This window comes from Camarhynchus parvulus, chromosome 2 (assembly GCF_901933205.1).
Source record: "Camarhynchus parvulus chromosome 2, STF_HiC, whole genome shotgun sequence".
Lineage (NCBI taxonomy): Eukaryota > Metazoa > Chordata > Aves > Passeriformes > Thraupidae > Camarhynchus > Camarhynchus parvulus.
The window spans coordinates 123,069,522-123,095,206 of NC_044572.1; the positions used below are offsets into that span (position 1 = coordinate 123,069,522).

At 44.5% G+C, this 25,685-nt stretch overlaps 1 long non-coding RNA gene across 1 annotated transcript; it reads left to right on the top strand.

The window, feature by feature from the left end:
• Positions 1–10,343: 10,343 nt before the first annotated feature.
• On the top strand, positions 10,344–24,920 carry LOC115901300. Its single transcript, XR_004060528.1, has 3 exons — positions 10,344–10,474; positions 23,921–23,975; positions 24,773–24,920. It is a non-coding gene; the product is annotated as an uncharacterized LOC115901300 (long non-coding RNA).
• Positions 24,921–25,685: the final 765 nt, after the last annotated feature.

Consider the following 25,685-nt stretch of genomic DNA (forward strand, 5'->3'; position numbering starts at 1 on the left):
TACCCAATCACAGGCAGGCCTGCCTAAATCAGAAGCCATGAAAATTTAAGCACTGCTTTTTTTCTTTCTAAATTCCACCATTTTATGGAATACAATTCTTTTTCTTTGCAACCATTGGAATTATCAATGGCAAAGAAAATAAAAGGCTAAATTCCTGCATAATCTTCGCTCCAATGATGGAGTTTGTGGTTTTATGGAGAAAAAACCTACTCATGGTGCAAGACCAAGGATAAAACAATAACAGCTGGTAACAAGTATATGGGCTCATCTTTAAATGCTTTCATACTCACAGCAACTGTTTGAGCAACTTTGCCAAAATTTGTCAGGAAATGTTATATTATTTCTTTATATTTGTTCTATGGGTTAGTGCTGTCTTGTAACATTTCAGTATCAAGACAGTACATTAGGCTAAAGAAGGTGATCATATGAACACTGAGCAAACTGTTAAGTAGCTGTCAGAATGACTGGCTCAAACCAACAAAAGATTAACACTCCTAACTTAGACCAAATGGGTCGACCTAATAGACACAAATATGTGCTCTGAAAATAACTGAGCGGGGGCTGTTTCCGGAGGGCTTGAGGAACACTATGACAGTAAGTTTGTTCTTACAGTTCAGCCAGCCTTAATCATCACCTCCCATTTCTCACTTCAGATTACAACTGTCTAAAAAAATTACTTCTGTGTGAAGCACTGATAAACTTGGAAAACAATGTGGTGGGTTGACCCTGGCTGGATGCCAGTTTGCCCACCAAGGCTGCTCCAATACTCTCCCCTCAGCTGGACAGGGAAGAAAAAAGTGTAACAAGAGCTTGTGGGTTGGGAGAAGGACAGGGAGATATCACTCACCAGTTATCATCATGGGCAGAGCAGACTCACCTTCGCGACATTTGTTTAATTTATTGTCAATCACATCAGAGTAGGATAATGGGAAATAAAAACGAAATCTTAACACACCTTAAACTGCCCCCACACATCACACCCTCCTTTCTGGGCTTAACTTTACTCCCATTTTCCTCTCCCTCCTCTCTCCCAGCAGTGCAGAGGGATGGGAATGGGGGTTGAGGTCAGTCCATCAAACATTGTCTCTGCCACTTACTCCTTAGGGAGAAGACTCCTCTCGTTCTTCCCCTGCATTCCCATGGGAGACAGTCCTCCAACAACTTCTTCAATATGGGTCCTTCCCATGGACTGCAGTTTTTCATGAGCTGTCCCAGCATGGGTGGCCCCCAGGGTCACAAGCCCTTCCAGGAAACCTGCTCTGGCATGGGTTCCTCTCTCCATGGAACCACAGTCCTGCCAGGAGCCCACTCCAGTGCAGATCATGGGGTCACAACCTTCCCAAGGCATCCCCCTGCTCTGGCTTGGTGTCCTCCATGGGCTGTGGGTGGATCACTGCATCCCCATGGTTCTCCACCGGCTGCAGGGGCACAGCTGCTTCACCATGGGCTGCAAAGAAATCCCAGCTCCAGCGCTCGGACCACCTCCTGCCCCTCCCTGTGTGCTGATCTTGGTGTCTGCAAAGATGCTTATCTCACATATTCTCACTCCTCTCTCCCCACTGAACTTGATGGTTTGGCTTTTTTTCACTTTCTAAAATACACTACCCCAGAGGTGCTGCCACCATTGCTGATGGGCTCAGCCCTGGGCCTGTGGTGGGTCCATCTTGGAGCCAGCTGGCATCGGCTCAGTTGGACAAGGGGAAGCTTCTGGGGTCTTCTCATAGAAGCCACCCCTGTAGCCTCCCTGCAACTAAAAACTTGCCACAAAAACCTAATACAGCCCTTATTTTGTGAGATGTACTGACTGCTCAGGCCCACATGGATTTGGTCAGAACTCAAGGAATAGTGCAACTTTACATTTCTTTCTTAGGTATGAAGCTGAAACAACAGTCCTAGAGGCTTTTTTGAATCTCTGTGACCTGTGCTGTTTGGGTATAAGAACAAAGCTCATTTGTTTGATGCCTGGACAGTCTTAACAGAACTAAATATCTTAGAAAATCTTTATTTAGATTTAATGGCAGCAAATCTAATTAACAGTTGTATATTAAAGACTTGAAAGTCTCTGATCTCTTAGAAAATCACCAATACTGCCAAAACTGCAAACTCATAAAAACAAGGAGACTGATTTACGTTGAGAGATCTTTGCACTGAAGTAGTTTATGCAATTTCTTCGAAAGGAAAATAATAGCTGTAATGAAAAACTAGCAGGAACACAAATGTGATTAGAGGGCCAAGCCTCTTGTGAAAGCATGAAATATTGGAAGAACTAGTAATGCAGGGACTTGCCAAGTGTAAGCAGCAGAATACTTCAGTATCAGTTAGATACTGCAAAGTTTCAGGTATCTTCATGCTATCATAAGGAGGAATCTAGGAAACATATTTATACTTTAACTACAGAGTTCTAAAGGCGAAACTGTGCCCCTAGCATGGGTGGGTACAGCCCTGCTCTGCCTGGCTGCCAAGCGACGAGGGAAGCCTGTGAGCGCCAGGTAATGTGAGGCTGTAGCATATTTTTCACATTTCTCTGCAGCAGTACAGACACTCCTTGGTTCACCTGATCTGATGTGCAGAAAGGAAAAAAGAAATTGCCATACTCCACTGAAAAGGAGAGCAGAAAAAGCCAAGGTCACCTACAAGTATCATAGAATCACGGAATCATTTCGTTTGGAAAAGTCCTCCAAGATAATTAAGTGCAAACTTTCACCAAACATCACCATGCCAATTAAACCATAGCACTAAGTGACAGTAATTTTTTAAACATTTCCAGGGATAGTGACTCTACCACTTCCCCAGGCTGCCTGATCCAGTGCTTAAACCACTCTATCAGTGAAGAAATTCCTCCTGATGGCAAACCTGAACCTCTCTGGTTATGGCTGAGGTTACGCTCTCTTGTCCTGTCACTGATTGCCTCAGAGAAGAGATCAACCCAAACCTGGCTACACCATCCTTCCAGGCAGTTGTAGAAGGTAATAAGGTCTCCCCTGAGCCTCCTTTGCTTCAGGCTAAACAATCCCCATTTCCTCAGCTGATCCCCACAGGACTTGTGTTCCAAACCCTTCCCCAGCTCCATTGCCTTTCTCTGGAAACACTCCGGCATCTCAATGTCCTTCTTGTAGTGAGGGGCCCAAAGCTGCACACAGTTCAGCGCAGCCTCACCAGTGCTGAGTACAGGGGGATGTTCACTGCCCTGATCCCGCTGGCCACACCTTTGCTGACACAAGCCAGGATGCCATGGGCCTTCTTGGCCCCCTGGGCAAACAGCGATTTATGTTCTGTTGGGCTGTCAATATGCACCCCCATGTCCTTTTCCACTGGGCTGCTTTCCAGCCACTCTTTCCCAAACCTGCAGCACTGCCTGAGGTTGTCATGATCCAAATGCAGGACCCAGCACCTGGCCTTGTTGAACCTTGTACAGGTGGGCTCAGCCCATAGATCCAGCCTGTCCAGATCCCTGTGCAGAGCTTTCCTGCCCTTCAGCAGATCAACATTCCCAACCAACTTGGAGTTCTCTGCCAACTTACTAAGGCTGCACTCAATCCCCTCCTCTAGGTCATCAGTAAAGATATTAAACAGAACGATTTTGTATCACTCCTCCCTTCAAAATCCTTGACTTCTGACTGTCTTACCAGAAGAAAATACAGGTTTAGAAATAAAAACAAAGAAAAACCCATGTGACTTTGCTTTTGTTTATCATCTTTTTGTTCCTATTGCTCTACGGTAGATGACTAATTTCCCCTTCAGTCCTCAGGGGGGACTGACAGTACAGCATGACTCCCAGCTGTTTCAGGAATAGCTCTTCACTTTGCAAGGAGAAACTTCTCTGGATGCAGAATGTGCAGCCCATGTGCAGTCTCCATTCTGTGTCTTTCCTAAATGCAGCTAACAACCACACCCAGAACATGAAAATAAAGCCTATGGCTGCCTTTTACCAGGCAAAAGGGTTCCAGAATAGGATGAAGACCATAACTTCTCTTCCTCTGTCCCATAAGCTCTTTACATTTGGAGAAGACATCTGACCACGACTGTTGTACAAGAAAGAGAAGCCTTGCACTTATCTACCTACCTCAATGAGTTCCCTCTAATCTTGCAACCTGCAGCATTTGCCCAGGTCCCATCACCCAGCTTTTGGCCTTGTAGATCCCCTCCAAAGAATGCCACAGCCACACAAGGAGAAAATATAGAGATCAAAGCAGTGACAGGCAAATATTCAATGCAATTCTGACAAAGTCAAACAGTTGTTTTATATTTGATCCCAGCAATTTTTTTTGTGAGCAGTGAGATGCAGCCGTACTCTGACACTGCAGAAATGGAGAAATCAGAAGTACCTACACGTTAATTAGACCATGAAGATTGCAAACTTAGTTTTTTGCCTTCTGCATGGATTTCTGATGTGTTCTCTATAGCTTTTCTCTGAATTTCTTTTTTTTTTTTTTTTTTTTTTTTGACCGAGACCAGTTGGGAATATTAGCCCCCCAGAAACAAGTTTTGCAGGAAAATCTAATTACATACACTATATTTCAACTCAGAGCACATTTTACAGCATACTCTGAAAACAAAGCTACTAGTTATGGTGCTGTAATGTTATTACTGATGTTATAATAGGGATTTTGTGTCTGCCTTGACTCCCATCTCACCAGTCTATCAGACTGGTTGACTTTTGCAAAGTCTGATTAAGCACTAAGTCAAAACATAAATCCTAAGGAATTTTCCCAGTCACACTGACATTTACTAGTTTTCTGCCATGCATAAAAACACCATTCTGCAAAATCCCATGCTGTTGCTTCAGTGAATGAATGCAAAATACTCTTGGAGCCATGGTAAATACAGACTTTTACATCGAGACACGTAATTTATTCCAGCTGCATAATCTCTTGTCTATTGCTATGTCCTGTACTTTCCTAATGAAACCACCTGTTGTTTCAGATAAATGGCTAAAACTACTATCTGTTTAAAGTTTACAGTCCAAAGAGGACACAGTAACATTCAATCTGTATTCTCCAAACAGATAACTAAATTCAATATTCAGATGAAAGACAACTGTTCAGCTGGACAGAGAAGCAGCTGAAGCAGCTTGGTAGCCTGCATTCCTAGCAGGAAGAAAGTCCTCTGCTTTTTAAATCTAGGCTGTTCTCACAGTTAGAAACACCCTTAGGAAACAGCAATCAGATTCTCCCAAATATGGGGAACTGCACAGTTCCCAAATAAGGAATTCTCCACTGAGTCTCAAACAAAGGAAATCATCTGCTTTTCCTACTGTAAGTCAAATGAATCATCTTTTCACTAGAAGAGATTTAACTATACTGTCCTACATGAACACATTCACTTCAGCATTTTGAAGTACCTGAGCTTTCAGTTTTGTTTTTGCAAAAGGATATGGAAACAAAGTCTCAAGTCCCAGTAGGCAGACTTGTTTCTCTAGCTTCTTTGTATTGTCTGCCCCAACTGATTTGGGAGAACCCGTTTGTCTGCAGCAACAAGCTGAAAAGCACTTTTTAAAAAATACAAACTGCCTGAAGTTTGTAGAGAGTATATTCACATGACAAATATTTGCTACTGTTCCCAGAACAAAGGGACCAAACCCAAATGTGCGCAACTCATTTAGGAAAGGGGAGAAAAGTCTTAACCACTGTCTAATCTGCTTTTGCTATATTAGCTTTTTGCTGAGTAACTGGCTTTATGAACCTACAACCAAGGTCAAAGATTGTTACATGAATGTGAAAAACTGCCTTAGAGGCCATAGCTCATATGCTCTTGCATTCCAGATCCAGCAAAGACATTTCTACCTCTATGTTACTTGTAATGCCAGCTCGGGAGCACCTGGACACAGCTGACAATGTGACCTGGAGTTAGGATTTTTCTCCTATAGAAGTGCTTTGTATCAAGTTCTTACTTGCAACTTTCTAAGAGCTGCTTTAGCTTACAGGCAGACCTCTCAATTACTGCTGCAAGATCTCCCAAGAAAATCAGGACCAAATTATTAGGGATTTTTTTTTCCCTTGGAGAAGTTGGTAAGCAATCAGATTTAGTGGGAGCATGGCCTCTGACCAGCCTACATCTTAAACATCCTCCCGATACCCTTGAAGACAGCAGTGGCTTCTAGGTGCTCCAGCCCACTCAGTCCTTGGAAGGTGCCAGCAGCCTCCTAGTGATGCTTCCTCTGAGTTGCCTTCAAGAACAAATAGAGTTAGGCCCTCTAAAGAAGGCAACACAGCTGGAATTTCCATGAATGTCATCTGACACTCACTTTCCATTTCTAAACTTGAGAGCTAGGTCTCAGTTCAGAACATTTTTCAGCTCCAGCAGAGACTGGAGCACCTCACACTTTTTTTTGCTGGTAACAACAGCACAACTGATTAACAATGCCAAAGGAATACTGGCAGGAGCGAAAAGGTTGTTTTTTGCTTTAAGGAAAAAACCTCATTCCATAAGGTTTCCTTTTCTACTTGGAAAGAGCAGAAAGGTGGAGAGGTAAGACAGGACATTGACACTTCTGTTTCACTTCTCTACAACACAATGGAGGGAGTTGTGTTCCACATCTGGTCTTAAAGTGAGCACTGGACAAAGCCCAGCCCTGCTGCACAGTTCAGGTCTCTCAATAACCTTCTCTCAGCTGTGCTCATCCCTGGGAAGGCGCTCCACTGCCAGGATGTTCCTGCCTCCTCCCACCCACTCACCCACCCGAGTTTCCCTGGCAGCTGTGTCTTAGCCTTGCTCCAGCCCTTAGGATATCTCCACCTACCACTTCCTGCCATGAAAACCTTTTCGATTTATACCACATCTGCTCGCTTGGATAACGAGGCACCAAATGCTGAGCTGTATCATCTCTCAAAGGCACAGATGGGGGATGGGATGCAGAAGTGGCTTCATGTACCAAGGCAGCTCTTTTTCTGCTTGGGTTCTAGGGAATAAGCACACATCAAGAACTGAATCTGTTTCAGCAGCCCTTGAGTTCCTTTGATTCATTCCAGCAGCCCCAATGGTACGTAAGAGCCACCACAGTGAACACTCCCTGCACAACAGCTACAGGTGGGGGGTGTTTTTGACTGTGCTATACAGCACTCAAGGTGTGACAGTTCTCTGCTCCCACTGTGATCCTTCACAATTCCTCAGCTGCTGTGGCCTGGCCTTGATGTGATCCTTAGTCACTGACAGGGCTCCTGGGCTGTGTCCTGGTGCAGAGCATGAGGACAAATACACAGCTCTACTACAGCCAGGTGTGGAGGTTGCAAAGGCTTGTAAGACAGAAAGAAGCTGGGAGAAGGGGCAGGAAGAGATGAGCTGTCTGGCTGTGTGGAGATCAGGAAAGAGCTGCAAAAGGCTGCAGTCCTTTGGGAGGAGACGTTGCACAGGAAGCTCTGCAAGAAAGAGGAGTGTTCTTCAGACTCCTCGACATGTTTTTTTTGTGGAAAAATGAGTGAATTGGTTCAATGCATTGTTATTCAGGCGGTGATCTGTTCATTTTGCTGTATTAAAAAGTTATTAAAAATGGAAATACGAAAAATGAAATCAATTTTCCAGACTCACTCCATCAGTGGCTGAAAGGAAACAAATATTTTCACATTCTGTTTCTAGCAGGTATGTAATTTAATGTTGCAACACTGTAATGTTTGGGCTGTAAATGCTTCAAGGAACTTGAAAGAAAACTACTTCCATTGGATTTTAAATCACAGAAACCTTTCTATTACTATGAATTTCTCACATGGTACAAAAACGAGCTCTGATTTTAAATTTAGCTCTTCTTTATTTACCTCATAACAGCAGGAAAGGGTTCATAAATACTGAGTATTATACCACAAATAATGTCAAAACAATGAATGTTGAGATTCCTAAAGAGAAAAGCTGTAGGTTTATGACAGTAGGCAACAGGGACAGAAGAGAGAGACAAAGAGAGAAGGTAATTTATTAAAAGCTGAACATTATACAGAAGCAAATATATGACTATGTTTCTAATAATGTAGCTCTCACAATCCTTTTGAATCCCTTAAGACTTGTGTGTGGAATGTAATATATGCCAGAGGCCCAAACCAAAGAACGCACACAAATACTTCAAGGAATTAATTATAAATACTATAAGATTCCTGTGTGTAGTGTAAATTATTGTTACTGCAATTTCAAGGCTCTTTATGCCTGAGATGAATAAAAGCAAGTTTGCTGTGTTCCCAGAATATAGGAATAGAGCTGTAAAATGAGCAATGTCCATAAAAATGAAGGGCCTATGACAATTCTGATATTCTGCTCCATGGCACGATAAATTAGGGCTTTTACTCCTTACTTTTACTGACTTTCTTATACTAAGAAAATCTCATTGCTGACCAAAAGCCATGTAGGTTTTTTTTTTCCCCACAAGAGACCAGTGATTATACATTTCCTAACTGCCCTACATTTCTATCTCTTGTTTCCTGGAGAATATTTGTCCCCAGCATGCTGGCCTAATTGCCATCATAAAACTGCTCAGTTTCTGCAAGACAAAACAAGATCCAAATCCAGGGAAGGGTTCATGGCTGTGAATCCATTAAGGAGACTTCCTCCAGTCCAGAGTTAGTTAAGTAAGATCCTGAGCCTCAAAGATTTAGATGTCTAACTTGTATTTAAAGGTACCTAATTACCTTTAAGAATTTGAGCCTAAGCCCCTTAGCCCCTTGGGGTTAACTTGTGGCTCTCTCCTTAGCATTTCCTACAGCTATTTTGGAGAGATCCCTGTTCAATTTGCTGACATTCGGCATTTCAGGAGGGAAGAGGGCTCATTACAAATCTGTGGTTGCTATATGCTAAAAGCTGAGATTCAAAGGGGTGCTGGCATCTTTTAAATCCCCAGTGTGAATTTACCTCCTAATTTCTACTGTCTTTGCACACACCTGAAACCCTTCTACTGTCCCTTCCTATGCTTTCCTCCTTTTATACACTTCAATGAAACAACTTCTTCCATGAGGCCTACACAACACACTGCTTTCCTCTAAGAAGCAGCAGCAGCTTTTTCTTCCCTCTCCTCCTCTGCAACATCCTTGCTTTGGAATCCCTCCAGTAAGCTCCTTAAGCACATGGAGTCACAAGTACTTAGCACAGAAGAGAATTACATAAATAATAATAATAATAATTAATAACCCCTAAATGGAACCTTAAGGGGCTTCTAATCTTCACATGTGCTTGGAAAGCAACTCTCTGAAGCTATTTAATTTGGGTGAGAGTTCTTAGCAGCAATATAATAATCAAAATATCAAACAAGCTTATACAGTTATGTAGCCAAGTAGGCTTCTGCACAAGGCAATATCTGTATAGAGCTTGGCTAAGGCAGAGCATTGCCCATCCTGGATTCCTGAAGTTTGCAGGGAATGTGTAGGATGTGTTACTCTTCTGTACTACTCACTTGAAACTGGGTGCCAGGTTGGAGGAGTGAATCATTTGGAAGCAATGGATTTCCTTGAGTTTCCTAGAATTAGACATGACATAATGCATGCAGTTACATAGCACTCGCAACGCACTGCTGATGCTTATATTTAATGCTCTTGATTTTTTAAAGTTAAATTATTTCAATAACCCTGGTGTTTGTAAAAACATTTTGTTCTTCATTTTCATGGAAGACTTCAGTATCAAAACTGTGAATAAAATGAAAAGAATTAACTGTGCTGCTGTGGTTTCTCGTCTTTCTTGTGACTGAAACGTTGCTTATGTGTAGAAAAATGGAGATACCCTTGAATGAATAATGATTTTTGTTTCAGACCAATTTGACTACAGTGTCATCCCCCCCACTGATCAGCAGTGGGACCTTCGAGGAGATACTAACGGCTGAGTTTTCCATTGACTATGTTACTTTAGTAAAATCTTGAGCGGTTGAGAGTGGAGTGTTGACTGCACTTGGCAAAGAGCTGTCTGGAAAGGCGCGTTCGCAGCGGCTCAGGAGCAGGCCACAGGCCCTCTCTGTGGCATGGCATGCGTGTGTGCTGGCCACGACTTTCCGCTTCTGGCCCTGGGAAGCCACCGGTGTGCGTTCCACAGGGACACAGGATTATCCTGGGGAACACCACCCTCCTCCTGGAAAAAACAAGCTGTTGCTAGTCCACCAGGGACGGGAAAACTGCTGGCTCGGAAAGGGCTGCCCTGAGGCGCTCAGCCCCTCTCACAGGCCATTCCCTGAATTTGCGTAATTCTCTGGGGTGAAAAACAAAGATTTACCCCTATAATCTCTCCGGTTAAGTTTTCGCCCCCGGCTCGCCGGAGAGGCCTCCGGGGCGGCTGTCAAGGCCGGGCCGCTCCCGCCTCTCCCGGCCAGCAGCGGGAGGGAGGCGCCGGGCCGGCTCAGCGGCCGCGGCCGCCATGGAGACGCGATCCGGCGCGGGGGCTGCCCGGGGACTGCCCGGGGCCGGGACACAGCGAGCCCGCCCGGGGCTGGGAGAACCGAGAGAGCTCAGCTGGGAGAGCCAAACTGAAAGAAAGCAGCGCCACGCAGTGCTGGCGCGTCAGCGAGGTTTCTTGTTTGGTGGGGTTTTTCTGTTGTTTTGTCTGGGGTATTTTTGTTTTGTTTGGGGGGGTTGGTTTCTTTTCGGGGTGGGGAGGAATCGTCCAAATGTAGTCAGCATTTAGTCACCACTTGTTATATTTACTGAATTTAATTAACATAGGAAAGCGGCAGCGGGCCGAGCTGGCGGGTTTTTTCCCCTGGGTGAAAGAGGAGGAATTGAACGGGGGGAGGCAGCGTTGGGGCCGGCGGCGGGAGGTGACGGGGCTGGAGAGAGCATGAGGCGGGACTGGGGCGGCTGGAAGGGCGGGAGGTGACGGGGCTGGAGAGAGCATGAGGCGGGACAGGAGCGGCTGGAAGGGTGGGAGGTGACGGGGCTGGAGAGAACATGAGGCGGAACTGGGACCGCTGGAAGGGCGGGCGGGAGGTGGCGGTGCTGGAGAGAGAGCATGAGGGGGACAGGAGCGGCTGGAAGGGCGGGCTGGAGCCGCTGGAGGCAGATGGTGCTGCAAGTCTCCTCCTCCGGTGTCTGGCAAGAGCGGAATGTGGCGGCTGCAGCTGCCTGGAGGGACGGGGTGTGCGGGGGGTGGCAGGAATGTAAAACCAGGGCTTCTGAGCAAGGCAGAGATACCCAGCGGGTTAGAGGGGAGGGATCTAAAGTGTGCCTAGGAAGTACAGAGGCAACAGGAGTACTCTTTATCAGTTCCTCCCGAGCCTGGAGGAGCGCCCATTACCCCTCGGGGCCGACTGACCACAGTCGGTGCGGCCCCAGGGACACCGCAGCAGCGCGCCTCTGCCTCCATCCCTCTTCATCCCCGGCACTGCCCTGTGCTCATCCTGCCCACAGCCAGGGCAAGGAGGCAGAGCGGTGGAGGGGTTCATCCCTCCCAGCTGCAGAGCTCAGGGCAGCGGGATGTCCTCTGCTGATGGAACAGCTGGGCTGGAAAAGTGGACCTGCGCCCACAACTTGCTGTTCCTCTGCTGTCAGGAAATAACAGTGAGAAACCATCAAGCTCTTGCACTGCTCATCAGTGTAAAAGATGGCAATTTGCCACTGACAGAGGTTAATCCTCCAGCTCAAATGGCAGAAGGCCATGTTGTGGAGTTACGGCATTCATCAAGCCTGCTAATGATCTTGTGGTGACACACATGAATTCTGATGATGGGTGTCCTCTCTTTGCTTTAAATATGATCTGAAAGATTATGCTGCAGGGCTTGTTCTTAATTTATCCTCCTCCTGCATATATTCAGCATGTTGCAGGTTGTAATGGTAGATTGTGTGTTGTTTTCCACAGGGTGCCTCTGTTCCTCAGTGCTTGAGGTGGATGGTGTTCTGGGGATGAATGGTAGCTGGGCACTTAGAGGAATGTTATCTGGGTGGCTCCTGTTCTTGTTTTGCAAAAACTGGGCCATGTACAGTGAGTGATGTGGGGGAGGCATGATGGAGCTGGGATGGTCTCAGGAGCAAGATAGTTAAATGCCACTTAGCATGCGTGACAGAGCTGCTTACACAGCTCTGGGCAGCAGCTTAAACTCCAGCTTGCTGGCCACTGCAGGTGTGTGCCCCATTCTCAGATATCCAACCTGCATTGTCACAGCTACAGCTGAGATTACCAGACTTCTAGAACCCCCCTCAAAAAAAAGCTAAATACTTTGAAAAAGTAAGCAAAAAAAAAAAGTTGGAGGTGTCTCAGACTGAGAATCCACAGTATCATGTCCTTTGCTCATGTTCTCTGTCAGCCATAAGGTTTAGTTAAATGAAGATTTTCTATCAAAATCCAGTTCCTGCACGTTACATCTGCCCTTATGCTGTTCCCTGCTCTGTGTGGCAGCTACCAGCTCCACAAACGCACTAGTGAAACTGTCTGTGGGCTTGCAGTGCAGATGATTTACAGGCCAGCCTTGTAAATGATTGTGTCAGTGCTACTATGGAGGCAGCCAACTGTGCTGCCAGAGTGGGAGTGGGAAGCTGGAGACAGGAACCAAGACAAGAGAGGATGTCTTTGTCTGCTTTTGCTATGGGAGGAAATTTTCCTGTAACAACATCGTGAGTCCATCATCACTCAAGTAGTAACACTGGTGTGAAAATTTGCCCCTCTGCTCCTGAAGGTGTCTAACAACATCTGCATTAGCTTTGGTGAGAAACTGTGCTCTCTGAGCCCTGAGGAACTCCAATGAATAATCCTCTGTGGAGAACACAGCTGGGGCAACATTTGGCTTAGGAAGATGCACAAACACAGGCAGAACAGAAGAGAAATCAAATTACTGAGCAGGCACCAAGTGGTCACTGGCTGTTCTGCTCACCAATGATGCTAGAATCCCACAGGAAAAAAAACACCTTAGAACATCTCATGTAATTACAGGCTGCATCTTCACATAGTTGTGCAAGAGGCAGGGTTCTAAACCAGCATTTGACTAAAATAGTAATATCCTTTGAGATATTCTGTTTATCCAAAAATACCTCTCTTCCCATTCAGACCTGGTCCGGGTGGCTGTTTTTCCATTTCAGCCTGTCAGAGTGAGGCCCCTGGGAGGGTGCTGCAGGCTGTGAGACACATCCTGGAGCCCGAGGAGTGACAGTGAGCTGATTTGGCATTCCAAGTGCCACCTGTTGCTGGGGCAACCCAGCCCAGCCCATCGCATCAGCCAGCCTCGGCTGCTGCCTTCATTTCCCTCCCCTGAGCTGCACGGGTGGAGAGAGGGACTGCATTCCCCGGGACAGGGCAGGCTCTGGGATAGTTATTGATTTGCTGGGGGAGACTCTTGCTGGAGGGCAGTGAGAGAACAGGGCAGCTGGGCCCTGTGAGAGGATGGTTTGCCCAGCCAGAGATCAATATGCTTCAGCAAACCAGGGAGGAGGCGCTGGCAAAGCCAGAAGTTTCCTTTGTTCTGTTTGTCTTGTGGAAAAAATAGACAAGCAAATAGGCTTAAGGGTTCTGGATACAGAGAAGGGGAAAACCTCCTTATTTACAGAGTAGCACAACCCATCCAGCAGTGACAGTTTTAAACCAGACTGTTTTAAGTTTGTGTATAGCTGAGGAAATGGTGACCAGTTAGGGTGGGGAATCTAGAGAGTTTAGTGCATGTCTGTTGGGTTCCTTTTGGTTTGAAATAAGGGCAGCTTCTGGGACAAGTGACCAAGTTCCCAAGTCAGTATTTTGTGGTTTTACAATCACACTTTCAAAAATGTTTTCTCATTCCTGTTGCTGGTTGGAAGATCCACCAAAATAGCTCTGAAGATTGCCAACACACCAGGCGAAAGAATAAAATACTACTAATAGCATCTGTTTTGAGGTTTGTGCAACATACAATACCAGAAGACAAATAGATTTGAAATGCAATTGTGTTTTCTATTGTTTTTAATTTGACAGTGGCTCCTTAAGAACATAACATTGCCTCCAGAGTTTATTTTACAGTTCACAGTAAGTAAGAGTTAGGCTGCCAGGCATGGTTACTTTGTTTTGGGTTTTTTCTTTCCTTTTTTTTTTTTCCAGTTGCTCCTAAAATCATGGTCTAAAAATTCCTAAAATGCAGATTGAACTGCTGCATGGTTTTGGAAGGACTGGGTCATTGTGTCCCCATAGCACCCCATACTCTTCTTACCTGTTGCACAGTTGCCTGTAAGTCTGTATTCAAATGAATTGTTTTCATAACTACTTTGTTCTCTTCTGAAGAGCACTTCCCTTTTTTTAATAACTACCATATAAAAATAATGAGCTAAACAGGGCACAAGTGGTGACTGATGAGTTCATGCTGACAGCATGCTTCTTGGGATGGCTTTGGTCCGTGCAGCCCATACTTCTCAGGCAGTGCCCAGACACAAGCCAGAAACTGTTCCCAGGAGACATCATGGAGACTTGTTTTGGGAGACAAGGAAAATACTGTCACATGGACACAGGCTGGGCAGTGCCACTGGCCTTTAGAGTCAGAGGACAGGCACTAAACCTGTACAGTGTAATACAGATGTAACTGTGATCAGGTAACTAGAAGAAAAACCAACACAAAATTTAGCTTCATTAAGTACTTAGCTGTCCTGTGTAATGATCCTGGTCCTCTGCAGAATCTGCTAGGAGGGTCTCAAGCTGATAGAACATGTAGGGTGCATGGAGCTGCTTGCTTGGATTCTTTATAGAGTATATAGTGATTTAAGTTAAAAAAAATACAGATTTCAGCAGCACCAGATATATCTGAGGAGTCTTTTTATCAAAAAATGTAGGTTTCTTTTAGGCTGTGAAATATAAACTACAAGGTAAAGGGAGAAATAAGATGGATGTAATTTGTGTTTTCTTCTTCTACAAGTCTGTAACCTCTGGCAGTGAGTGTCATGTCAGCTGGGCACTTGCATGCCTCAGACGTTACTGCTAAGCCTTCCAGCATTTCTCTGTGAGAGAGCAATTGGACGGAGATGGAGAAAGGAGATGTCAGGAACCTGCCTCCTTCAGCATGTCACTTCAGCTGTTCAGCCACTAAACTTAGGGATTTAGCTGTGAAACAACAAAATAAATTCCAGCTTCCCTTCTTCTCCCTCCCCAAGCCCCCTGGGTTCTCCCTAAATATTGTCTGTGGTCACCCATTTAGGTTATTTGCAAAGTTTCCACTTACCACAGTAATTTCGTAGGAATGACTGTGTTCCTTCAGTGCTTTGTGATAATAAGAATAGAAATAGGGAATGGAAAAAAAGAGCAGAGGAGAGTAGAGGCCTCACCTAACCTAGAGCTGCCCTTTTACTAAGCAGCCTGAGCAAAGTGTCAGGGAAAAGCCAGGCAGTCCTTCATCCTGAGCTATCACATCACTTCAGACTGAAAGCAATTACTGACATTTTCACAGGGCTAAGACCACATTTAGGGTTGAATATGTTTGTTCAGGCATAAGGTCTGCCTATGCAGTTAACTTCAAGAGATTTAGTTAGTCTGATTTATGGGTTGTCGCATCTGAAAACAGTGAAGTCCTGTTGAACTGGGAAACAGAACATGAGGACCTGTGTGCACCTTTAAAACTGCCTTCCATAAGAATAAGACAGTGAATGCAAGCTCTCACTTGTAAAATAATTGTGCCTTAAAATCCCTGAGGTTTTGCTCCTCGCTCCTTCTGTTAGGCTGTATGAATACCTGGGGACTTTAATTCACAGAGTTTCCCTGGATAAGTGTGTTGATGACCTGAAGCTTCATCAGAGCAGTGTCCTTATAGCCTGCAGCAGCTGTCTGTACAAGACCAGGTGGGTTGTGCACTTGACAAGCCTGTAAAACCAAGTAACAAGCTCACCTGCTACATACTTAAGGTAGGTCTTTTTTAAGGCAGGGGAAATACAAATGTTAAAGAAAAGGTAATATGCATGAAGTATTGTGTGCAGTTTGGGGCACCATAATATAAAGAAGCTGTTCCAGAGCATCCAGGAGTGAGCTGTGGTGATGATGAGGGGCCCTGGGGGCCGTGAGCAGCTGGGGACACTTGGTCTGTTCAGCCTGGAGGAGACTGAGGGAAGACCTCATTTCAGTTGAGAGCTTCATTCTGAGGGGAAGTGGAGGGATGGGCACTGATCTGTTCTCTGCAGTGACCAGTGACAGGACCCGAGGGAATGGCCTGAAGCTGTGTCAGGGGAGGTTTAGGTTGGATATTAGAAAAAGATTTTTCACCCAAAGGGTGTTTGGGCACTGGAACAGGCTCCCCAGGGAAGTGGTCACAGCACCAATTCAATTCTTGACAGAATTCAAGAAGTGTTTGGATAGTGCTCTCAGGCACATGGTGTGACCCTTGAGGATGGTTCTGTGCAGGGCCAGGAATTGGGCTTGATGATCCCTGTGTGTCCCTTCCAACTGAGGATACTCTATGACTCTATGCATACAATAGTGAAGGAGAGCTATTTCCAGCACAGAGTTGGGTGTGTGTGGAATCAGGATGTAGCAGTCCAGATTTGCACAGATAACATGCTGAATTCACATACACCTTTTTCTTGGGAGTTTCAAATGGCTGAAGGTGCCTCTTGTATTTAGGTATTCAATTTGCAGTGGTACCAGGGTGCTTAAAAGCAGTAATTAGAAGTACAAGTTTAAGACATAAAGAGAAAAGCTCAGAGATTCTGAGTAATAATTCTATGACTCAAAGCATTGCCAGTGTGTGGTCCCAGCTCCCATAGCTGTGCAGCATTTGAGCAGGAATGGTGTAATGCCACCTCCCTGGGAGTGTTTAAGGCCAGTTTGCGTGGGGTGTCGAGCAACTTGGTCTAGTGGAAGGTGTCCCTGCACAGCAGTGGGGTTGGAATTAAATAGTCTTTAAGGTCCCTTCAAACTCAAACCATTCTATGATTCTCGAACAACTCCAACCACTGTGTTGTAAATTGGATTTAAGGGTACTAAGCTTTCCTCATCAGCATGGAGGAGGAAAAGCACCCTGAAATATTTATTGATATTACTCTTTACCTTACAAGCTGGGCCATCCTTGGCTTGACCCAAGGAAACTTTCAGTGCTTCAGAAATGAGTTGTCACTGCTTTTGCATTGCTCTTAAATGGAATGCTTTCTGTGCCTGGCCTTCTAAGTGTCAAGCCTCCAGCCTAGAGTCTACAGCCATATAACTCTCTGTTCCCCTTTTTATTTCAGTCTTTTCTCAGAACCTCAGAGTACAGAAATATGGTTCAATTTCCCCAAGCAGTTCTAGTAATCAAATATGAAAACTGTAGAAAAATCTGTCTATGCAGTTAAAGAATATCTTACAGAAAATTCGAATGGATTTTTGAATAGCATAGTTTTAAAGCTCATTAGTAGCTAGAAGTGCACTTCATCTTTGTAACTTCACATGAAAACCACTTCTAAAAGAAAACACCCCAGTTTCTCCTTTTTCTTAATTCCTGGGGTAATTGCAACAGCTTGTATTTTGTGTGGTGAAATTAGTGTATTAGGCACTGAATGGAAAGAAACTAAACTATACTTGTGCTTTGTTTATCTTGTTTATTTTCTGACTTTTTTCAGACCTGAGTCAATTCCTCCTGTCCTTTACAGAAATAACACTCTTTTACATCGTGGGGCTGAGCCACCAGCCCCTTGGAACAGCCCACATTTTAAGCAGTAGCAACATCTCCCCTCCCTCTTTTAAAAGGCCAGTGAACTGAACTTGTTAAACTCTTTCTGTGGAGTCTCATGACATGTGAAAGGGAGTGGCAAGGACAGAAGGCCTGAACATGGCAAAGGGAAAAACTACAGTGCACTACATAGCCAACATATATAGAAGATGGCTAAAGATGGTACAGAAAGGCTGAAGAAAGAATAAAAAACAAACCAACAGAAAACTGTTTTAAGACCCTTTCAACAAAGCACTCGTGTGCCTACTCTATGATGCTGGGTTTTGTGGCAATGCTTTACAGAGTTTGTCAGCCAGACCCTTAAAAAAATCTTGGCTTCCACCCTACTCACTGACATTGCTGGCTAAGCCAAAGATTTCACTCTTTCCCTCCTTCACCTGCACCCCCTAGGAAAGTTCCTCCTCTCTCTTCCCTTTACTCCACACATGGTGCTTGTTAGCTGTCCACTACCTTCTAGCCCTTTACCCTTCTGAGTCTGACCATATCTCTCAGATACTTTTAAAATATTTTAGAAATTACTACATTAGAATGCCTCCAGTTTTGAAGCCTCTCTTCTTACATTTCCCTCAACTGTACATTGGCAGATCAAAGGAGAAATTGTTGCCAGTTCAAAACATCTCCGCTGCATCTAAGCACAGCTCTTGATGAGCACAGACTGTCCTATCATTTTTCTGTTCCTTCCCTGTGGCTGCTATAACTACAAGCCCATTTTTCAGTTTTCTTCCTCATGCCAAAACCAGGATCCAGCTATTAAGGTATAATGAAGTGCATTAGAAGGACTCAGAAGTTTATCTTTACAGCAGGCCAACAAGCACCAGCCTTTCAAAAAGCAGGGCCAACAAAAGGGTGCCTCCTTCTCCTCCTAAGCAAACTGAGAATTGTAAATTGTACTAAGATGTGAATTACATTCATATGAATGGCATGAGTAATGTAGAGAAGTGTTCTCAGAGAAATAATTGTGATTACCTGAACAAACAAGATAGGCACCTTGTAGGACATATAACCCTAGCCCTCTTTATCTGCGCCACCACTTTCTCCCTAACACCATACATTGCCTCCCATCTAGACTTAATTCAACACCTCAAATTGTGTTTGATCAGGGACAGATCAAAGAAGTTGCCACCAGACATCTTTGACAGATTTTAGAAAGACCTAGTTTTTTATTTAAAAACAGAAACTTAAAATGTCTGGTGGCTTGTCCTCAGAGATAGTAGTTTGCTCAGTTTAAAGCACAAAATTCTCTGCTTGCTGTAACCTGCCAGGCCAGGATTCTGATATCCTCAGAAATGGTTTACATGCGCACTGGCCTTTGCTGTGCTGAGGAACACTTTCAGTTCTAGTATTTCAACACAATCTTTTTGTCTCATGTTCAGGATGAAAACTGAAAAAAAAAAATGACCGCCGCCCCCCAGTGAAATATGTAGAAATACTCTCATGTGGAAAGTTTCATTTTGAAGTCTTCCAATTCAAACTAGTTCATTTTGGCTTTGTTTCACATGGAGATGCATCCTTACAGGTGGTTTTACTGCTTTTCAGTCCTTGGGATCTATATCCACTCAACACTGTCACAGTTCTCATGCTCCACTCCAGCCAGAAAACAGAATGCAGTGAGGGGAAAAATACCCACCTTGACAAGAACCACCATCCCAAACTTGTTTCTTGTACGTTCCAACAAGACATGTTTTATTAAGATGATAGAGTCATTGATCAAATAGTTCAATCTTCTAGGGAAAAAAGAGTCAACTTCTTCATAGTTGCATTTTCCTATTAAAAATTGTTTTGGTGCAAGTTTTAAAACAGCTGTAAAATGTGATATATATGACAATTATCCTCTTAATTATGGATCTTAATGTAGACTAAAGAAATCCAGATTCAACTCTTCAAAGTTTTGGTTAGGAAAGAATGTATTCAGATGTTTACTGAACAGTACTACTATAAATTGGATTAATCTCTACCATATTTTTCCTAGATGGACATGTCACTTCCAACTTGATTCTCCCCCAGTGTTGATAATCCCCTCCAGTCAGTGAGTACTGCCTGCAGTACAAGCAAAAGAGCTCTGTTGTGAAAGAACAAAATCAGCTTGGCCACAAATTGTCAGCTCAGAATAAAAATATAGTCCCAGAAGAAGGGCTGAGGTTGAAGGGCACCATTCAGAAGATGCAAGAAGCCAAATTAGTCAAAATTAGACCAAATAGCAGGGAAATGTTGGGTGAAATTGAAGCAGAAGTCCTCAATACTGCGGCTTTCACTACATGAAACCTGCATTTTCATTTTCTGTCGCAAGTCATTAGAAATGTCAATTCCTCTTCAGAGAACCTCACTGCTGACTGTACCTCAGTTGGAGGTATCACTTTTCTAGTTTGATTTGTCTTTGCCTGTGCCTTAAGACAGCTGCACTAAATTTCCAGTGACACCTGCAGTTAAGATCACTACAATGAGAACTCAGAAATTCTTCCCATCTGTCTGTCTGAAGAGCTGTGGTAGCCAAGTGTTTCCTCTGAAGTCCACGTGCATCCTTCTCCCACACAGCCTTTGTACCTGTGCTCTGACACAGCATTTGAAGTCAGCAAGTGAGCAGTACATACTGCAGAGCCTCCTTTCTGGACTGAGGCATTGCTCTTGCCAGCACACTCTCCCCTTCTCCCTGATGAAACCTGGAGTAACAAGGAGGAGTCATGGACTCGAGCTCTGTCCAGCTTCCACTTTGGAATCTAATCTAATTACACTAGATTTGTCTGTATCCCCTCTGCAGATTTAACTAGACACAGTGCACAATTCACTTCCCGCTAGAGCTTGCCATGTAGTTTCTTGGGTGATTGAGATACAGTTCAGCAAGAGGATAGTGGATAGCCTTTGTGTATCTGATGAAAATTAAACAGCACCTGAACAGACTGAGCACAGCCTTGGGTCTTTAGTCGATGAAGAAAGAAAAGCCCTTACATCTGCTCCTGAAACCTGATCCCTGATGAAATATGCATCACACACCCTGGATCCCACCTTAAGATCAGAGGAGAAAAGCATCAAAACCCAAGTCAGACCTCTGCAGCTAATGGCTCACAGCTTGGGGCTCCTGGTGGCAGGAGGCTGCCCAGGAAGTTCTGACACCCCGAAACTTCAAGCTGCCAGAATGGCTAAGAGAGAGAGAGCCCTTCTGCTTTGTACTGGTAACACAGTGCAGGCTAAGCAGAGAAGCCCATAGCCCACATCTCATGGGAACAAAAGCAGAAAGTACCCCTAACCTATGTGCCTCTCCTCTGTGGGTGTCAAGCACATCACCACATCAGACAAAGAGCACATTTGCACACACATTTCATCAGTGCTCTGCCAATTCTGGGTCCAGTTCCACCATCTGTCCACATCTTCTTGTTCAGGCTGTGAACCAGCAGGCTGACTGCCCAACACATCTCTCACCAGCCCACTGAGATAACTGTTACCACTGTTATTTCAGTAGCCATACACATGAAACACCATTTCTCTCTTGAAGGCTAGGAAATCAGAGCACCACTATCCAGAAAAAAGGAAAAAAAAAATCCCCAAACCAACCCAAAGCAAAATAACAAAAGCAACCAAATCAGACTCAGTCAGGCCTTCTATATCTTTCTCTCTGGTGAATCATAAGAAACTTGAATCACCAAGACAAACAATATATTCTTTTCCCAAACTAGAAGCTTTTGAAGTCTTTGAGGCTGGGACATGCAGCCCTGTGAGTCAGTTCATGCCAGCTGTGCCCATCCACACCCCCCGGGAGGGCAGCTGCCCTCTGGAGGTCTTAAAGAGCCTCCCTGGGCTGTGATATATCCCCAGCACATAATGCTCTCCAACACTTGGTAGCCATTTGTTGGCTTGCTGATGCTAATGCTCTGTGAACTCTTATCAGATGTATTTATTACCACAGTTGTTAATGTTTTGGGAAGGCACTGGCTGGCTTGAGTTCAAAGAAGAACCACAAGAACAGAAAATAAGCCCTGAAGGTGCTTATTTCAGGAGTCTGACTAATGCACCTTACTGAAGAGAAGGTTGAAAATGCAATGTGGTGAGTGGGTGTTGATACTCACAGCTGCAAAAGGTGTTTTAGTGCAGGGCTTTTCAGTTCTTCAGAGCAAGATCCAGTTTCTTGCTCTCAATCTTAGAATCTTCAGCAGTATATGAAGTATATTCCTGAGAGGGAAGTATAATTAATCACTGGGGCTGGAGAGTGGGGCTTTTGTGATTAATTGTAATTGATCAGCAGGGAACATAGGGGGCATCAATTAACTTGCTGTTGATAAAGATTTTAAAACAGAGAGAGAAGGCTGAGCTGCATCACATGAGATGTGATGGTGTGTTGAGGAGATTAGTGCAGGTGAAGAATGTGAGGTAGCAACATCCTGAGGTCTCTTTTCTAATGCAATAACATGCAAATCATTTGTGTGTCTGCAGTGTAGCCTCTAAGGGTGGCAGTAGAAACATGTTCAAGGTCGTGTTGTGATCTAAGAATACAAAACAGTGAGGTGCTGCACCTTATACTGCTCTGTATTCAAATAAACTCATCTTACTAATGGATTTATTTGAATACAGAGCAGTATAAGAAACAACCATGGTCCCATTTAATTCCAGAGAGGCAGTGCTGCATGTGCAAGAGCTTAAGTCTAAAAAACTTAAATGCATTTTGTCACTCTCATCTCTGCAGATGCTTTGTTGAGTGCTTATTAGCACAAAACTCACATGAAGGAAAACAAAATGAAATCACTTGTTGCTCTTCTAGAATCTCAAATAACTCTCTTCTTCCCAAGGAAGGGGATAGTGAGGACAGCATGGGGCTGGTACTCTGGAGGACACGAAGCCATGGGGAATACAAGCTGGATTTTTCTAGAAGATGTGTTGCTTCATAGAAGATTAATGTAGGCCAGGATGAAAATTACAGTTTAGGTGCTCTCCTAGTTAATTTCTGTGGCTCCTTTCAGTGGCTCTTTTTTCCCTGAGCTCTTGGGGTGCTTATTTGGAATTCAGGTGCTTGTCGGGATTTCAGTGATCAAGGGAAAGAATATTTTTTCCATCATGTTCTATGTTTCTTTTAAAATCAAGAGGTTTAATTAACAATATTCATGCTACAAGCTTCTTAACGATTTTGTGGAGTTTGGTATTTTTTGACACTCCTTATCACATTCATAAGTATAGAATACGTACATGCAGTTGACTACTTCAGACTATCCAGGCCATTTCTGTCATGTTTCCTTTAGAGAAGAAGAATCAAGACAAGATTTTCTTGCCATCCAGGGTCAGTGTGTTTCATACACTCAAAAGATTTACCAAAGCTAAAATAATGTTGCTTAAAACCAGTGAGAAGGAGAGAAAATGTGCACAGGGCTTCAGGTGTTCTTGCCTGGTGTCAGCCCTGTGAGAGAGCAGCTGCTCCAGTGTGTGGGAGCTGCAGAGGGATGGGGCCAGCCCGGGCTGGGCAGCTCTGCTTTGCCTCCTGCTTCTGCCAGAGGAAGCACCCCTGGCTTGTCCTTGGGAGAAGGATCATCTTCCCTGTTGACTTTCCAGCTGACTCTGCTCTATTCTGACATTTCTGCCTATTCTGCTCAACTCCCTGTCAGCTCAGGGAATGCTTCAGCCCTGCCAGCAAGCCTGGTCTGCAGGGACAGGATACGGAGGGGTCCCAGGACAGGCTGGTAGAAGGGAGGCAAGGGGATGAACTGGAAAAAAAAAGGTGGGTGTTTTTTCAGAAGTTAAAAGAAAAAAAAGCAAAATAATAAAGAGGCTGCCAGTCACAGGTTTGTTTCTTTATTTTCTCTGCTTAGCCTTGCTGTGAAGAGCGTACTTAGGCGTTCCTCTCTGTAGATTGAGTTCTTTTATTGTATAAAATTGTAACTGTAACTTGTGCAAAAATAAAATGAAGACATTAGAAGGAGCTTTCCATTTGCAACATTTTTACTGGGAGTGATGCCTTAAGTTTTAGTTTTCATGTTTTTCAGATTCTGTACTGCATTAGTATGTAACTCTGAGCTTCATATAAAGTGTTAGCAAGTTCTCTTTGTTTGCCGGGCTGTCCTTTTACGAGCAACCGCAGCCTTCACGGTTCAGTCAGACAAAGCAATCCTTTTCCAGCCTGAGAACCAAGGACACCCTTGCAGCTGGAGGTATAGAAGTATAAACGACAGTGAATAGAGGAGAGCAGTCTAGGAAGATAGGACTTCAAACAGTGAAGCTGCAATTAGACAATTAACCCCAATATATAAATGGACCAAAACTTATAAAAGTGTGAAAACTCATGTCTGGGAGTCCACCTTGGGTGGAGCCATGGCCAGGCTCTTGTACTGCCCAAGGTGTATCTTTTGAAAGCCTTTTAATAAATATCTACTTTATTCCTTTAATAAATACCTACTTTATTCCTTTAACTCTGTCTAGGCTCTGCTCTAGGCAGCCTCTTTAGCCATCAGGAGCTGAATCAAGCCTAACTGAGGTAAGCAGAAAGGATTGTGGAAGGACACACAGCTTAACTGGAGACACAATGGGGAAATGAAGTTGAATTAAATGTAGGTTTTTACATATATATGCAGCAGTCACACAATCACTCATATGGCAAGAAGGCATGGATCAAAGAGGAAGAGCCTAGCATGAGATTAAAGGGGGGATAATTGCAAGCAACCAGAAAGTTTTATAATAGAGGTGATAATAATATACAGCAGAGGAAGGAAATGGCAAGGAACAGAAATGAGGATAAAATGCAAATATAAGAGATCCTTTGATCCTTCTGGCTTGCTCCTATATAACAGAATTATTTTATCACCCACTTACTTCATTTCCCTTCCACTTTCATCTTGCTTTCCTCTGATAGCTTTCTAGTTCCCCTGCCCTGACACCATACCCCCTCTGCCTCTCTCCACATGTCAGTGCAGTACAGTGCAGGATGTGTCCTTGTCATAAAGTGCTGGTTCTAAATACGAAACATCTTCAGTGAGGGATTGTACTTCTCATTTTGCTGCTGACTTTGGGAAGCAACAAGGAGGAGGGGGAGGAACGCAGAAAATGAGCACATGTAGTGAGCCAAATGGTCTAAGTTCAGCCTGAAATGCCAAAACCCCTCACCACTGCTGTGGGGGAAAACACAAATATTTAAAGAAAACAGAACTCAAGAAAGAAGCAGCCTGGGAGTGGGATTTCACAAATATTTTTGAAAATTTCTGGTTTTTAGCAAAGCTGCGGAAGTAAAAAACATTTTCCTTCCTCCTTCCTTCCCTTTTTCTGCATCCTGTTTAGTTTCATAGGTCAAGAGGTCTGTGACCAGAAGGAAGGAACCAGCCCTTTTTTAAAGAGGATGTCATTTAAGTCTCTGAACAGAAATCTCTGCCCTACAGCACTGCAGAAAGCCTGGTCAGCCCTGGCTAAAAACTCAGGCTAAACTTGGTTCCGTGAGTCACCACTTCACTGACTTCATACTGCAGGCACGACGGAGCAAGGCGGCGATGCTGATAGACACCAGGGCAGAGAAGAGGGGAGAAGGAATGAGAAACAAAAATAAAGTCCCAGTTTCTCCTCTTCCATGGCTACAAGGTGTGTCGATGGCCTCAAAAAGACTTACAAGCATATCTGGCAGTGATTTCTGGGGGTGGCTTGCTCACTGTGCGGGGGTGGGACTTGAAAGCACAGGATCTGCAGCTAGGAGGATTTTGTGTTTGTGGTTGTGGCTGAATAGCAGTTCCAGCTGTGGGGTAGGATGAAGGCATCTTGAAGGCATCCTCGGTGTGCTCTGGTTTCAGAGGGTGCACTGGGAAGGCCTGCTTTACACACAGTGCTGCTTCTGCCAGTGACAAAAGAGCAAGTCTGCAGGAATAAATTTGTTCCCTCTTCTGAGGTAGGACTCAGAGGTCCCTTCTTTCTGAACGCTGGTATGGGCACTGTTGGTCAGAGCCGTGTGTGTGTGAGGGTAGGGAATGCCCTGCATCCTCTGGAGAGTAGGTGAGGTGTATCCAGCGACAGGGAAGCAGGCCTAGTGGCACAGGTATACCAAAATGAAAGGGTACCTAGTGCAACTGGACTTCAGGGTGGGGTAAGAATATGGTAATTCTTGTCTTGTCCCAGCCCTCAGGTTCTGACTGTTCACTCCTGGCAGAGCCAGTAGTGTCTGCTTCCTGTGACCTTAAATGGGCTCCCCACTGAGGGATAGTGTTAA